Here is a 13306-nt window from a genome sequence, read left to right as displayed (position 1 = left end):
TAGCTCTGTTGCCTCCCAGCAAAAATGTTTCTGGTTCGAGCCTCGGCTGGGTCAGTTGGCATTTCTGTGTGAAGTTTGTATGTTCTCCCCGTGTTGGCGTGGGTTTCCTCCGGGTGCTCCTGTTTCCCCCACAAGACATGCGGTACAGGTGAATTGGGTAAGCTAAATTGTCCTTAGTTAATGTGTGTAAATGAGAGTGTATGGGTTTTTCCCAGTGATGTGTTGCAGCTGGAAGAGTATCTGCTGCGTAAAACATGCTGGATAAGTTGACTGTTCATTCCACTTCGGTGACCCCAGATTAATAAAGGGATGAAGCTGAAAAAAAAATGAATGAACACAAACCCAGTTTTTCCTACTATGTTAATCAATAGTTACAGGTTTCTAACATTCTTCAAAATATCTGCTTTAGTGTTTAACAGATTCAAACTGCTTTGAAACAAGTAGAGGATGAATAAATGGTGGCAGAATAGTAAACTATATCTTTAAATGTTTTATTCTGTATGTTATGTGTATTCACATTTGTCTTGTCTTTTGTCATATTGTCCTTCTAGCTCAGATTGTGATGGACCTGGAATGCGACACCAGTTACTCCTAAAGCCTGATTTATACTTCTGCGTCAGGGGACCGGCGTAACCAACGGCGCATGCAACGCGCGTGGCTGTGCATTTATACTTCTGCGCGCTGTCTCTGTCGGTCTGCATTAACACTTCCGAAACGCTAGTTGGCAATGAGGTGTAAATGTTCCTCTGTGTCGAGTTTCTTCGCTACTTTTTTGCTTTTCCTGAACACTTCCGGGATGTACAAGTGGCTCAAACTCGCTCATTTTGAGGCAGGAACCGGTGGACGTACAACAACTTTAACTATGAGGTAAACACAAAACAAAACTTTCCATCCGGAGCTCCTTCACGGTACTCCACACTTGTAAACAATCGCTCGCTTACATTCGCGCTGCTCTCGGTCCCGCCCAGACTTGTCAGCGCTACCAAGCCGACCAATCACAGAGCTTACGCTAGGCGTCGTTGCGACGTGTAGTTAAATTTTTTGAGAAGTGCACATCAGTGACGGCGACGGCCACATCGAAGGGCTATGCGTCAGCGCCATAGCATACGCCGGCGTTTGACGCAGAAGTATAAATCAGCCTTAAGTCAAGAACCAAATGAAGCACCAGAGTACAGATTATGGAGGTATCTGAAGTTGAACTAACTGGAAGCAGGGAACCATACTAATAAAGTTCCTTAAGGTAAAAGCACCTGCTTTATTTTGATAGGAAGTATTTTTTTATAGAGTTCTATTGTTTTATTCTTATTCTAATTTTATTTTCTTCATATACTGAATGGAAGTCATTCAAATTTCACAACAAATGATTTGCAGATTGAATATAAAATATAATGACATTTTAATGCATTATTTCTTTTGGTTATTCTTTACATCTATATATGGGCAAGTATTTAATCAATGAAAATAATTTTTAACAACTTAACTAAACAAATTACTCTGTTGGACCCTAGCAAAATCCTCAAACTAACACACACTCTTGTGAATGCATTCTCACATTCATACACTCAAAAACACACATTCATACAACAGTCTGTCTCAGTCTGACTCACACACAACATCCTCTCTCACAGATTTTTCTAGCAAACCTCCACCACTAGCTTGTCCTTTTATGCTGCTTTTATTTCAAACATTTTATAGCATGATATAGTCCAGGTTTTTATCACTAAGTATTTTTTTTTTCCATTCAGCAGTTTCCTTGTAAAGATGAACCCAGGGAAGGATCGAAAGTGGAGAAGACCAGATCAAGAAAGACTACATCAAGATCTGCGGTCAGTTCAAAGGTACTTTCACTAATTACCAAGATTTCAGACTATGAATTGATGGAGAAAACTTTGAGTGTCAGATCTTCCTACATCGCCTAGCAAAAATTCTTCCCAGTGTCTTGTAGTAGAAGTGATGCAGTCAATCGAGTTTACATTATTTCGTAAATTGCTTTCTGATTTAATAAAAAATATATTAACCAAACTTGATTAATGTAACAATTTTGATGAAAAGGGCATGTTTTACTAGAGCTTTTAGCACAAAGGCACCCCCAACTTGGAATATTGCTGTGTCTGACGTCACGGGGTTGGTATGCTGGAAAAGTTTTTGAATGAGGTATTTGTATGATTTATACATAGTCTGTCTTAAAGCGTAACTAAATTGTACAGGCATTACAGGTCAAAGCAATCTGTTGTTACATTTATCAAAATAAACAATAAGGCTCTTAAAACACTGCTTTGAAAAATGTAGAAAATGTAAAAAAAATATTTCAAATATTTTATAATATTAATAATATTATAAGGAAGTATAAAACCTTCCTAAGCTTGAAAATATACTAAACTTCCTTAAAGGAAATAAACTTCCTTTGTTAGTGCAAATTCCTTTTTATGTAGTCTTGTAATTAAACAATTAAACCATTCAAACAAGTTTACACTTAAAAAAGGTCCGTAATGAAAATCCGATTTTTTTTTCCAAATGTAACTAGCTAAAATAGTACCATGTACTTTTACTCTGTATTAGTATTATTTACTAAAATCTGTTTTATTTTAGCAATATAATAGTATTTCTAGTCCTTTAATTTAATGTAATTTAATTTTCAGTTCTCTTTCCATCTACAAAAACATAAAAAAAATAATTTCACAAGCACATTTAAAATAGGTTTAATACTATGAAATATTATATTAATATTATTTTTTATTTTTTATAAATCGATAGGTAGTTCCTATGGAATGTTTTTATGTATTGCTGAGAATACATTTCAGGTGTTCAATACGTTGCTTGTCAGTCTTAAAAATAAAAATAGGTGCTTAAAAAAGTGCTTAAAAGTCCTTAATTTTAATCGAGTTGTGCCTGTATATACTCTGCAAACAGCACCTTTTAATTGTTGTCTTCTCCGATTTTCAGGATGTTTTGCATTGGACTGTTTTTTTTGGCTTTGACCCTTGCTTGCCCCTGACCTCACTCTTGGACTGCCCTGTTGGATTTTCAGTTTATTTAATTTAAAAAAAAAAATTTGGTTCTGGGTAGATGCTAATAAATATTTAATTGTAATTATTTAATGTAAATCAAAGGCGGCAACACCAAGGCTCCAAAAATACAAATTTATTAAATTAAAAAGGCTGACACAGAGCGTGTAACGTTTCGAGCCGCCGGCTCTTCATCAGACAAATTCTTTTTCGTTGTAATTTTTTAAATAATATGTTTTTGTTAAATATTCGATTTCTGTGTTTGTTCTGTCTACTCGTACTTGTTTATCTTGTCTCTGTAATTATCATTTGTTAATTTAATTAATATGCATTTTATAAAAAAAATATATATATATTTTCTGTGTTTTTTTTTTCTGTATCTATTTATCTAATTTGTATATACATTTGTGTTTGTATGTTCTTCTTATTCTGTATATCCACTTACCTAATTTTAACTTTTATATTTATTTATTTGCATTTAATTTGTGATAATTCTGTATGCATTTATTTATCTAATTCATATATTTATATGTATTGCATTGATCAGTCTGTTGTTGTTTTTTTTGTATGCATCTATTAATATAATTTATATAAATTCTATATTTGTATTTATCAATTTATATGCTTTCTTTAAAGCAATTTTTTAAATAAAGCAATTTAAACTAAGCATTCCTTTTAATGTGATTTATATAGCTACCAAATGTAGATGTCAGCCACATCTAACCCAAAAGTCAGCCGCAACTGAACAAGATCTGGGCCAGATCTGTGAAATTGCATGGGCCGCATCTGGGCCAGATCTGAGAAACTGCATGGGCCGCAGCTGGGCCAGATTTCAGAATTTGCATGGGCCGCAGCTGGGCCAGATCTAAGAAAATGTATGGGCCACATCTGGCCCAGATATGGACCAAGCTTTTTCTGAGATATGGCCCAGATCTGGTTCAGTTGTGGCTGACTTTTGGATCCTTCCCAGATAGCAAATTACATCTGGCCCAGATATGGCCCACATCCCCCATTTTCTTCTGGCCCACATACCGCGCGGAATGACGGCGATGACTCAACCTGATTGTGGCTGACATAAGGATCCAAAAGTCAGCCACAACTGAACCAGATCTGGGCCATATCTCAGAAAAAGCATGGTCCATATCTGGGCCAGATGTGGCCCATACATTTTCTTAGATCTGGCCCAGCTACGGCCCATGCACATTCTCAAATCTGGCCCAGCTGCGGCCCATGCACTTTCTCAGATCTGGCCCACATACAGCCCATGCAGTTTCTCAGATCTGGCCCAGATGCGGCCCATGCAATTTCACAGATCTGGCCCAGATCTGGTTCAGTTGCGGCTGACTTTTGGGTTAGGTGTGGCTCACATCTACATTTGGTAGCTATATAAATCACATTAAAAGGAATGCTTAGTTTAAATTGCTTTATTTAAAAAAATGCTTTAAAGGAAGCATATAAATTGATAAATACAAATGTATAATTTATATAAATTATATAAATAGATGCATACAAAAAAAACAACAACAGATTGATCAATGTAATACAAATAAATATGAATTAGATAAATAAATGCATACAGAATTATCACAAATTAAATGCAAATAAATATATATAAAAGTTAAAATTAGGTATATACAGAATAAGAAGAACATACAAACACAAATGTATATACAAATTAGATAAATAGATACAGAATAAACAAAGAAAATATATATATTTTTTATGAAATGCATATTAATTAAATTAACAAATATTTTATAACCATATAACCAGAACCAATAATTAAAAAGATATATAAAGGGCAATCCAAAAACAAGATCAGAGGCGAGGCAAGAGTCAAATAAACAAATGATAATTACAGAAACAAGATAAACAAGTACGAGTAGACAGAACAAACACAGAAATCGCATATTTAACAAAAAACATATTATTTAAATAATTACAACTAAATATTTATTAGCATCTACCCAGAACCCAAAAAAAATAAAATAAAATAAACTGAAAATCCAACAGGGCAGTCCAAGAGTGAGGTCAGGGGCGAGCAAGGGTCAAAGCCAAAAAAAAAAAAAACAGTCCAATGCAAAAAAATCCTGAAAATAGGAGAAGACAACAATTAAAAGGTGCTGTTAAAATTAAGGACTTAAGCACTTTTTTAAGCACCTATTTTTATTTTTAAGACTGACAAGCAACGTATTGAACACCTAAAATGTATTCTCAGCAATACATAAAAACATTCCATTGGAACTACCTATCGATTTATAAAAAATAAAAAATAATATTAATATAATATTTCATGGTATTAAACCTATTTTAAATGTGCTTGTGAATTTTTTTTTTTAATGTTTTCGTAGATGGAAAGAGAACTGAAAATTAAATTACATTAAATTAAAGGACAATAAATACTATTATATTGCTAAAATAAAACAAATTTTAATAAATAATACTAATACAGAGTAAAAGTACATGGTACTATTTTAGTTAGTTACATTTGGAAAAAAAAATCGGATTTTAATTACGGACCTTTTTTAAGTGTAAACTTGTTTAAATGGTTTAATTGTTTAAGGACAACTAACAAAGGAAGTTTATTTTAAGGAAATTTATTTTCAAGCTTAGGAAGGTTTTACGTATATGATGAAAATATGTAAAAATTTAAAATGTAGCCTTTTATTTACACATTTTACACGGTTTTTCTTGTTTGCTCATTTTGTGTCTGCCTTTACAATCTGGCAAATTTGTTGCTTAAATAACTTTTATAGTACTTGGATTTTTTTTTTTTTACATAATTATAAACAAATAACTTTACAAAAAAATATATTTTAAAAATAATAAAACAAATGACTTATTTCATTTGAGGTATTTGAAATATTTTTTTTTACATTTTCTACATTTTTCAAAGCAGTGTTTTAGGAGCCTTATTGTTTATTTTGATAAATGTAACAACAGTAGGGCTGCTCGATTTTGGGAAAAATCATAATCATGATTATTTTGGTCATAATTGAAGTCACGATTATTCAAAACGATTACTGTTAAAGTCAAAATTATTAGCGCTCCTGAGAATTTTCCTCTTATATTTTTTTCTTCTGGAGAAAGGCTTTTTTTATTTTTATTTTGGCTAGAATAAAAGCAGGTTTTTTCAAGCAAGTCTATAATATTAGCCCCCTTAAGTAATATATTTTTGATTTGTCTGCAGAAGAAACTACTGTTATACAATGACCTGTCTAATAAGACTAATTAAGCCTTTAAATCGCACTTTGAATCTGAATGCATGTATTTTGACAAAATATCTAGTCAAATATTATGTGCTGTCATCATGACAAAGATAAAATAGATAAGTTATTAGAAAAGAGTTATTAAAGCTATTATGTTCAGAAATCTTCTTTCCATTAAACAGAAATTGGGGGGGGGGGGGGGGGGGGGGGGGGGGCTACTAATATTCAGGAGGGCTAATAATTCTGACTTCAACTGTATACAGTTATTTTACACCCTGCAAAGGAAAGAGAAATAAATACAATAGAATAAAAATATAAAACAAACTGTGCTTTAAGCATCTTCACTTTAAGAAACACTTTAGCTACAAAAGTCCTTCAGTCAAGAGCAGAGGCATGTTCACCATTTGTTGTTTGATTAATAATCATAAAAACAGGCGGCAGAAGGATTATAGCACGCTGTCTCTTTAATAGTTTCTCTTTCGCATCTATTTTGATTCTCAACTCGTTTGTTTATTACACAAACGATGCTTGATATGAATATTCACTAAACACTGCGTTTTTACACCTATTTGACCATTAAAGCGCTCACGTTAAGATGACTATAGATGTCTGCGCAGACTGTAGGAAGATCTGACACTCAAAGTTTTCTCCATCAATTCATTGTCTGAAATCTTGGTAATTAGTGAAAGTACCTTTGAACTGACCGCAGATCTTGATGTGGTCTTTCTTGATCTGGTCTTCTCCACTTTCGATCCTTCCCTGGGTTAATCTTTACAAGGAACCTGCTGAATGGAAAAAAATACTTAGTGATAAAAACCTGGACTATATCATGCTCTAAAATGTTTGAAATAAAAGCAGCATAAAAGGACAAGCTTGTGGTGGAGGTTTGCTAGAAAAACCTGTGAGAGAGGATGTTGTGTGTGAGTCAGACTGAGACAGACTGTTGTATGAATGTGTGTTTTTGAGTGTATGAATGTGAGAATGCATTCACAAGAGTGTGTGTTAGTTTGAGGATTTTGCTATTTTAAATATTAGGGTCCAACAGAGTAATTTGGTTAGTTAAGTTGTTTAAAATTATTTTCATTGATTAAATACTTGCCCATATATAGATGTAAATAATAACCAAAAGAAATAATGTATTAATGTCATTATAGTTTATATTCAATCTGAAAATCATTTGTTGTGAAATTTGAATGACTTCCATTCAGTATATGAATAAAATAAAATTAGAATAAGAATAAAAAAATAGAACTCCTAAAAAATAAAAATACTTCCTATCAAAATAAAGCAGGTGCTTTTACCTTAAGGAACTTTATTAGTATGGTTCCCTGCTTCCAGTTAGTTCAACTTCAGATACCTCCATAATCTGTACTCTGGTGCTTCATTTGGTTCTTGACTTAAGAGTAACTGGTGTCGCATTCCAGGTCCATCACAATCTGAACTAGAAGGACAATATGATAAAAGACAAGACAAATATGAATACACATAACATACAGAATAAAACATTTAAAGATATAGTTTACTATTCTGCCACCATTTATTCATCCTCTACTTGTTTCAAAGCAATTTGAATCTGTTAAACACTAATTGATACCACTATTGATATACATAGTAGGAAAAACTGGGTTTGTGTTCATTCATTTTCTTTTCAGCTTTATCCCTTTATTAATCTGGGGTCACCACAGTGGAATGAACAGCCAACTTATCCAGCATATGTTTTATGCAGCAGATGCTCTTCCAGCTGCAACACATCACTGGGAAAAACCCATACACTCTCATTTACACACATTCACTATGGACAATTTAGCTTACCCAATTCACCTGTACCGCATGTCTTGTGGGGCAAACTGGAGCACCCGGAGGAAACCCACGCCAACACGGTGAGAACATACAAACTTCACACAGAAATGCCAACTGACCCAGCCGAGGCTCGAACCAGCAACATTTTTGCTGGGAGGCAACAGAGCTATCCACTGTTCCACCGCACCGCCTGAGTTTGTTCAACAGAACATAAAAAATATTTTGAAACAAGTGGAGGATAAAAGATGTCATTATTTTTGGGTGTACTATCCCTTTAAAATTCAAGTGTCAAGCATTAGTCTTAAAAACATATGTTTCACTACATTAAAAATAAATCAAGTACCTCTTGTGATCAAGCAAAATCATTATGCCATTGTTTTCAATGGTTTTCTTTTACATTTTTCACTCTGAAATTATAACTTAAACATGCGATCCAAGGTAAATTAATCTACTTTTAACATAAAATAAAAAGTTAAGATAAAAATAAAAGTTACGTCAACAGACTGTGTTTTTCCAGCTCACCAATACTTTCAAATTTTACATTTTCAGAAAACAATTCAATAAATTACCTTGTGGAAACATTTAGACTTTCTTTCAAATTTGATTTTTTTAATAATAGATATTTTAAATAAGCTATGACCTCACACAGTGATAAAATAGCAGCAATAAATCTTGTAATATTTTAATAATAAATAAAACATAAAATATATTATTTCAGTACCCAACAACCAGTCTGACATATACAAGTTTCAAAATATGTACAATATTGTACCTGGTGTGCTTGATGATGAAGTCAAACAATTAGTAATGCACTGATGTGAGAGTTGTCCTTTCCTTCAGCTTTTCTGTAACAAATTAATACAATACAATCAATTTATAAAAATATTATTTTTACTTGCCACAAAACCATTTGTTTGGACTTGATACATAAGTACAAGATTAATGGTGCAAATCAGTTTCCAGGCTGTTTTGATGTAATATAAAACATAAGATATGGTTTTTAAGCTTATTTAACACAATTGATTTTATTTTTTAACAAGGTTTAATATTTAATAACACACTTAGCCTTCTTTTTTAGCTAATTAATTTCCTTCATAAGTCATTTAACACATCATGTTTCAACTGTGGATTTTTTTTTTTCAAACGTTTTGGCTTTAAATTTTTTTTAATGCAGACCAGTCTCAACAGTGGCCAGCATGAACCACATAACTCTGCAAACTTTTGCTGAAACTTGATAAAACACATTAACTTACCAAAAAGAGACTGTTCGTTCAGTGTTTGAGCTAAAACCAGTACAAAAGCAGAACTCGGCACCAATTACAACTGTATAAAACGGACACCATATGATTCATTAATTCAAGCTCCCGTTTCGACGCTTTTCTTCATATAACATGTCTTATTCTTCATATAACATGTCTTATTGATCATTTATTTGGGAATAACGAGCGAATAAAAGGACAAATTTAACTTAAATGAATTTGTTAAAACCCCGAGCACAATCAATTTAACAGATTAACGTTACTGAACTAACGGCTGCCATCATTCTTGGCCGTTTTTAGCCATATTATCCACATATAAGTTACAGTTTTATCACTATTCAAAACAGGAGCTTTTCTAAAAAATAAAAACATTACCTGACGACAAATATCTCACAAATATGATTTTAAAATAATAACTTACCCGATATAAAGAAGAAGATGAAATGGCGGACTTGACTTCACTTCCTCGTTTGAAAAAAATAACCGTCATTCACGAGGCTCCGCCCACTCCACCGTAATGCAATGATGAAGCGAAACACATATTCGCCACCAGGGGGCAGTTTTATGATTATGTTTTTAAATAAATGAATAAATAAATAAATAAATATATATATATATATATATATATATATATATATATATATATATATATATATATATTAGGGTAAGGGTAATTAGGCAAGTTATTATATATATATATATATATATATATATATATATATATATATATATATATATATATATATATATATATATATATATTAAAAATATAAAAAATATATAAAAATATATGATATTTTTAAAATAATTAAAAACTGCTTTTATTTAAGTCGAAGACTTTCTCCAGAAGAAAAGATATTATCAGACACATTGTGAACATGTCCTTGCTCTGTTATGTAACATGCTGTAATTCTAAAATATTTACTGTTAATTTTAATATTCAGTAGCTTGTTATATAAAAACTATAACACTTTAAGATATATTTACAATTAACTAATTGCTAATTGACATGCTTATTAATAGCATATTGTCTATAAAATTTGTTGACGCTGTTACAGGTGCACACACACAGAACCAGGATAGACTTTTGGGCCTTTCTATGTTGAGTTTGTTTCATGTTGTTTCTGTTGGTTTCCTCCAGTTTCTTCTATAGTACAAAAATTTGCAGTATAAGTGAATTTTGGATGAACTAAATTTGCTGTAGTTTGTGATTAAGATAATGTGTGGTGTTTCCCAGCACTGAGGATTGTACCCTCAGGGCTGTGTTGCAGAAGCATTAGTATCTGATTGCAGACTTGGATATGCAAGCTGAGACATACAGTTTGACATGCAATGTCAGAAACAATGCACTCAAATAGAGCTAGTGACATCAAAGTGAGGGGTCGGGTTAGGAGCGGGGTTAGGTGTGCGCATTAAAATTGGTCAGATTTATTTTTTATTATTTTTTGTGTTCTGTAGAATAAGTAAATAAAACTTTGTGTTGTTTACAAAGATCAGCTTATTCACGAACACATTCATGTTATTCACATTCTACTGCTCAGTTCTCTGACATTTTTTTATATAGTTATTTTATTCATAAACAAAACATTTGTCTATTTAATATTCAAATTAAATAAAAAAGAACAATGTTGTATGTGGCATTTAATCAAACAAAATCATTGTAAAAATGTAGAATTGCAAAAAATAACACCAAGAAAACAGCACTTTAATTCAGCATTATTAGATTATGAATTCATTTGTAAAATTGTTCATTAAAAAGTAGTACTAATAGCAAATTAAATCCACCCAGTAGGTGGCGGTAGGACACTGTCTGAATTCATTCAAATGGAGAAACTGAACAAAACATTAATGGATCAAAACATAATAAATGATGAAACTCATTGCATTTATAGACATTTATAGACATACCAGGTAATATGAAAAAAAAAAGAATTTTACTCATGCTGGAACATTTACATATAACAGATAATATAAATTTATATTCATAGCAGCCTTAAAGTAAAAATAAATCCATTATTGAGGAAATAAACTGAATTAATATGTGATAAGGTTACAAACATATACTTTCCCGGATAAGCAATAGCTTATTCCTATTCTTAATAACCTAAAGAATAATTTTCAATCTCAGAAAGTCTTATTTAGAACATGCAATGTTATTATTTTCAGAGAAGGTGTAGCGCTCTCACTGCCTGATGAGGGACAATAATGTTAATAAAACACAGGAAACACAGAACTGCTGCTGCTTCACATCAGAGTCTGTGCAATGTTTGAGCAGCAAGCCCCTCCCACTTATTAGGTATGCAGTCCACAGGCAGAAGTAGCCGGTCGGAAAAATGTAAATCCTTGCATCACATTACATTAATTTACAATATTTATTTTCTATTTTCTACTTCATAAAACGAAAGTGTTCAGACTTAGAAAGACAAATTAACTTTGATTTTCAATTTCTAATAATTTGTAACCACTTCAAAGGCTTCCGTTCATTTATAGTTAAACCGGAACTAAAAATACACAACTCGCACTACACTCGATGTGTCACACACGGGCCACATCTGGCCCACATACAGCAGGCCACAACTCACACTAGACCCGCTGTGTCACACACGGGCCACATCTGGGCCACATATGGCAGGCCACAACTCACACTACACCCAGTGTGTCACACACGGGCCACATCTGGCCCACATATGGCAGGCCACAACTCACACTACACCCGGTGTGTCACACACGGGCCATATCTGGCCCACATACGGTAGGCCACAACTCACACTACACACGGGGTGTCACAGACGGGCCACATCTGGCCCACATACAGCAGGCCAGAACTCACACTACACCCGGGGTGTCACACACGGGCCACATCTTGCCCACATACAGCAGGCCAGAACTCACATTACACCCGGGGTGTCACACACGGGCCACATCTGGCCCACATACAGCAGGCCAGAACTCACACTACACCCGGGGTGTCACACACGGGCCACATCTGGCCCACATACAGCAGGCCACAACTCACACTACACCCGGGGTGTCACACACGGGCCACATCTGGCCCACATACAGCAGGCCACAACTCACACTACACCTGGTGTGAAACATATGGGCCAGATGTGGCCCATATGTCTCCTGCCATTGCCAGAAGTGAGCCATATGTGCCTTAGTTGGCCCAGATGTGGCCCAGAACTGTATGCTATCTGGGTTATGACAGCCACAATCAGGTTGAGTCATCGCCGTCATTCCGCGCGGTATGTGGGCCATATCTGGGCCAGATGTAATTTGCTATCAGTGACCAGCATGGTATTGCTGGTCACTATCAGCGCCAGCATCCCAGCTGCATCTCATGCTGGTGACCAGCATCCCAGCACCAGCATTCCATGCTGGTCATCAGCATAGCACCCAAATCCCAGCAAGACCAGTATATGTTGTGTTTTGGTGCTGGTGACCAGCATGGGATTGCTGGTCACTAGCATACCAGCGCCAGCATCCCAGCAGCATCTCATACTGGTGACCAGTATCCCAGCACCAGCATTTCATGCTGGTCACCAGCATAGCACCCAAATCCCAGCAAGACCAGCATATGTTGTGTTTTGGTGCTGGTGACCAGCATGGGATTGCTGGTCACTAGCATCCCAGCGCCAGCATCCCAGCAGCATCTCATACTGGTGACCAGCATCCCAGCACCAGCATTTCATGCTGGTCACCAGCATAGCACCCAAATTCCAGCAAGACCAGCATATGTTGTGTTTTGGTGCTGGTGACCAGCATGGGATGCTGGTGACCAGCATGGGATTGCTGGTCACTAGCATATTACCAGCGCCAGCATCCCAGCAGCATCTCATACTGGTGACCAGCATCCCAGCACCAGCATAGCACCCAAATCCCAGCAAGACCAGCATATGTTGTGTTTTGGTGCTGGTGACCAGCATGGGATTGCTGGTCACTAGCATACCAGCGCCAGCATCCCAGCAGCATCTCATACTGGTGACCAGCATCCCAGCACCAGCATTTCATGCTGGTCACCAGCATAGCATCC

At 34.8% G+C, this 13306-nt stretch overlaps 2 long non-coding RNA genes across 3 annotated transcripts; one reads left to right on the top strand and one right to left on the bottom strand.

Annotated features, from left to right (window-relative positions):
- Positions 1-1109: 1109 nt before the first annotated feature.
- Positions 1110-3342, top strand: si:dkey-222o15.2. Of its 2 annotated transcripts, none has more exons than XR_012402333.1 (3): positions 1110-1240; positions 1749-1838; positions 2944-3081. It is a non-coding gene; the product is annotated as a si:dkey-222o15.2 (long non-coding RNA). The 2 variants fall into 2 exon arrangements; XR_012402332.1 differs by having other exon boundaries at positions 1123-1240; positions 1746-1838; positions 2944-3342.
- Positions 3343-6973: 3631 nt separating this feature from the next.
- Positions 6974-7655, bottom strand: LOC141381994 (uncharacterized). The gene is made up of 2 exons (XR_012402932.1): positions 7516-7655; positions 6974-6999 (listed from the first exon to the last, which is right to left on the bottom strand). It is a non-coding gene; the product is annotated as an uncharacterized lncRNA (long non-coding RNA).
- Positions 7656-13306: the final 5651 nt, after the last annotated feature.

Source organism: Danio rerio, chromosome 4, assembly GCF_049306965.1.
Source record: "Danio rerio strain Tuebingen ecotype United States chromosome 4, GRCz12tu, whole genome shotgun sequence".
Lineage (NCBI taxonomy): Eukaryota > Metazoa > Chordata > Actinopteri > Cypriniformes > Danionidae > Danio > Danio rerio.
The sequence above is the reverse complement of the archived record's forward strand: the minus strand, read 5'-3'. Positions and strand labels throughout refer to the sequence as shown.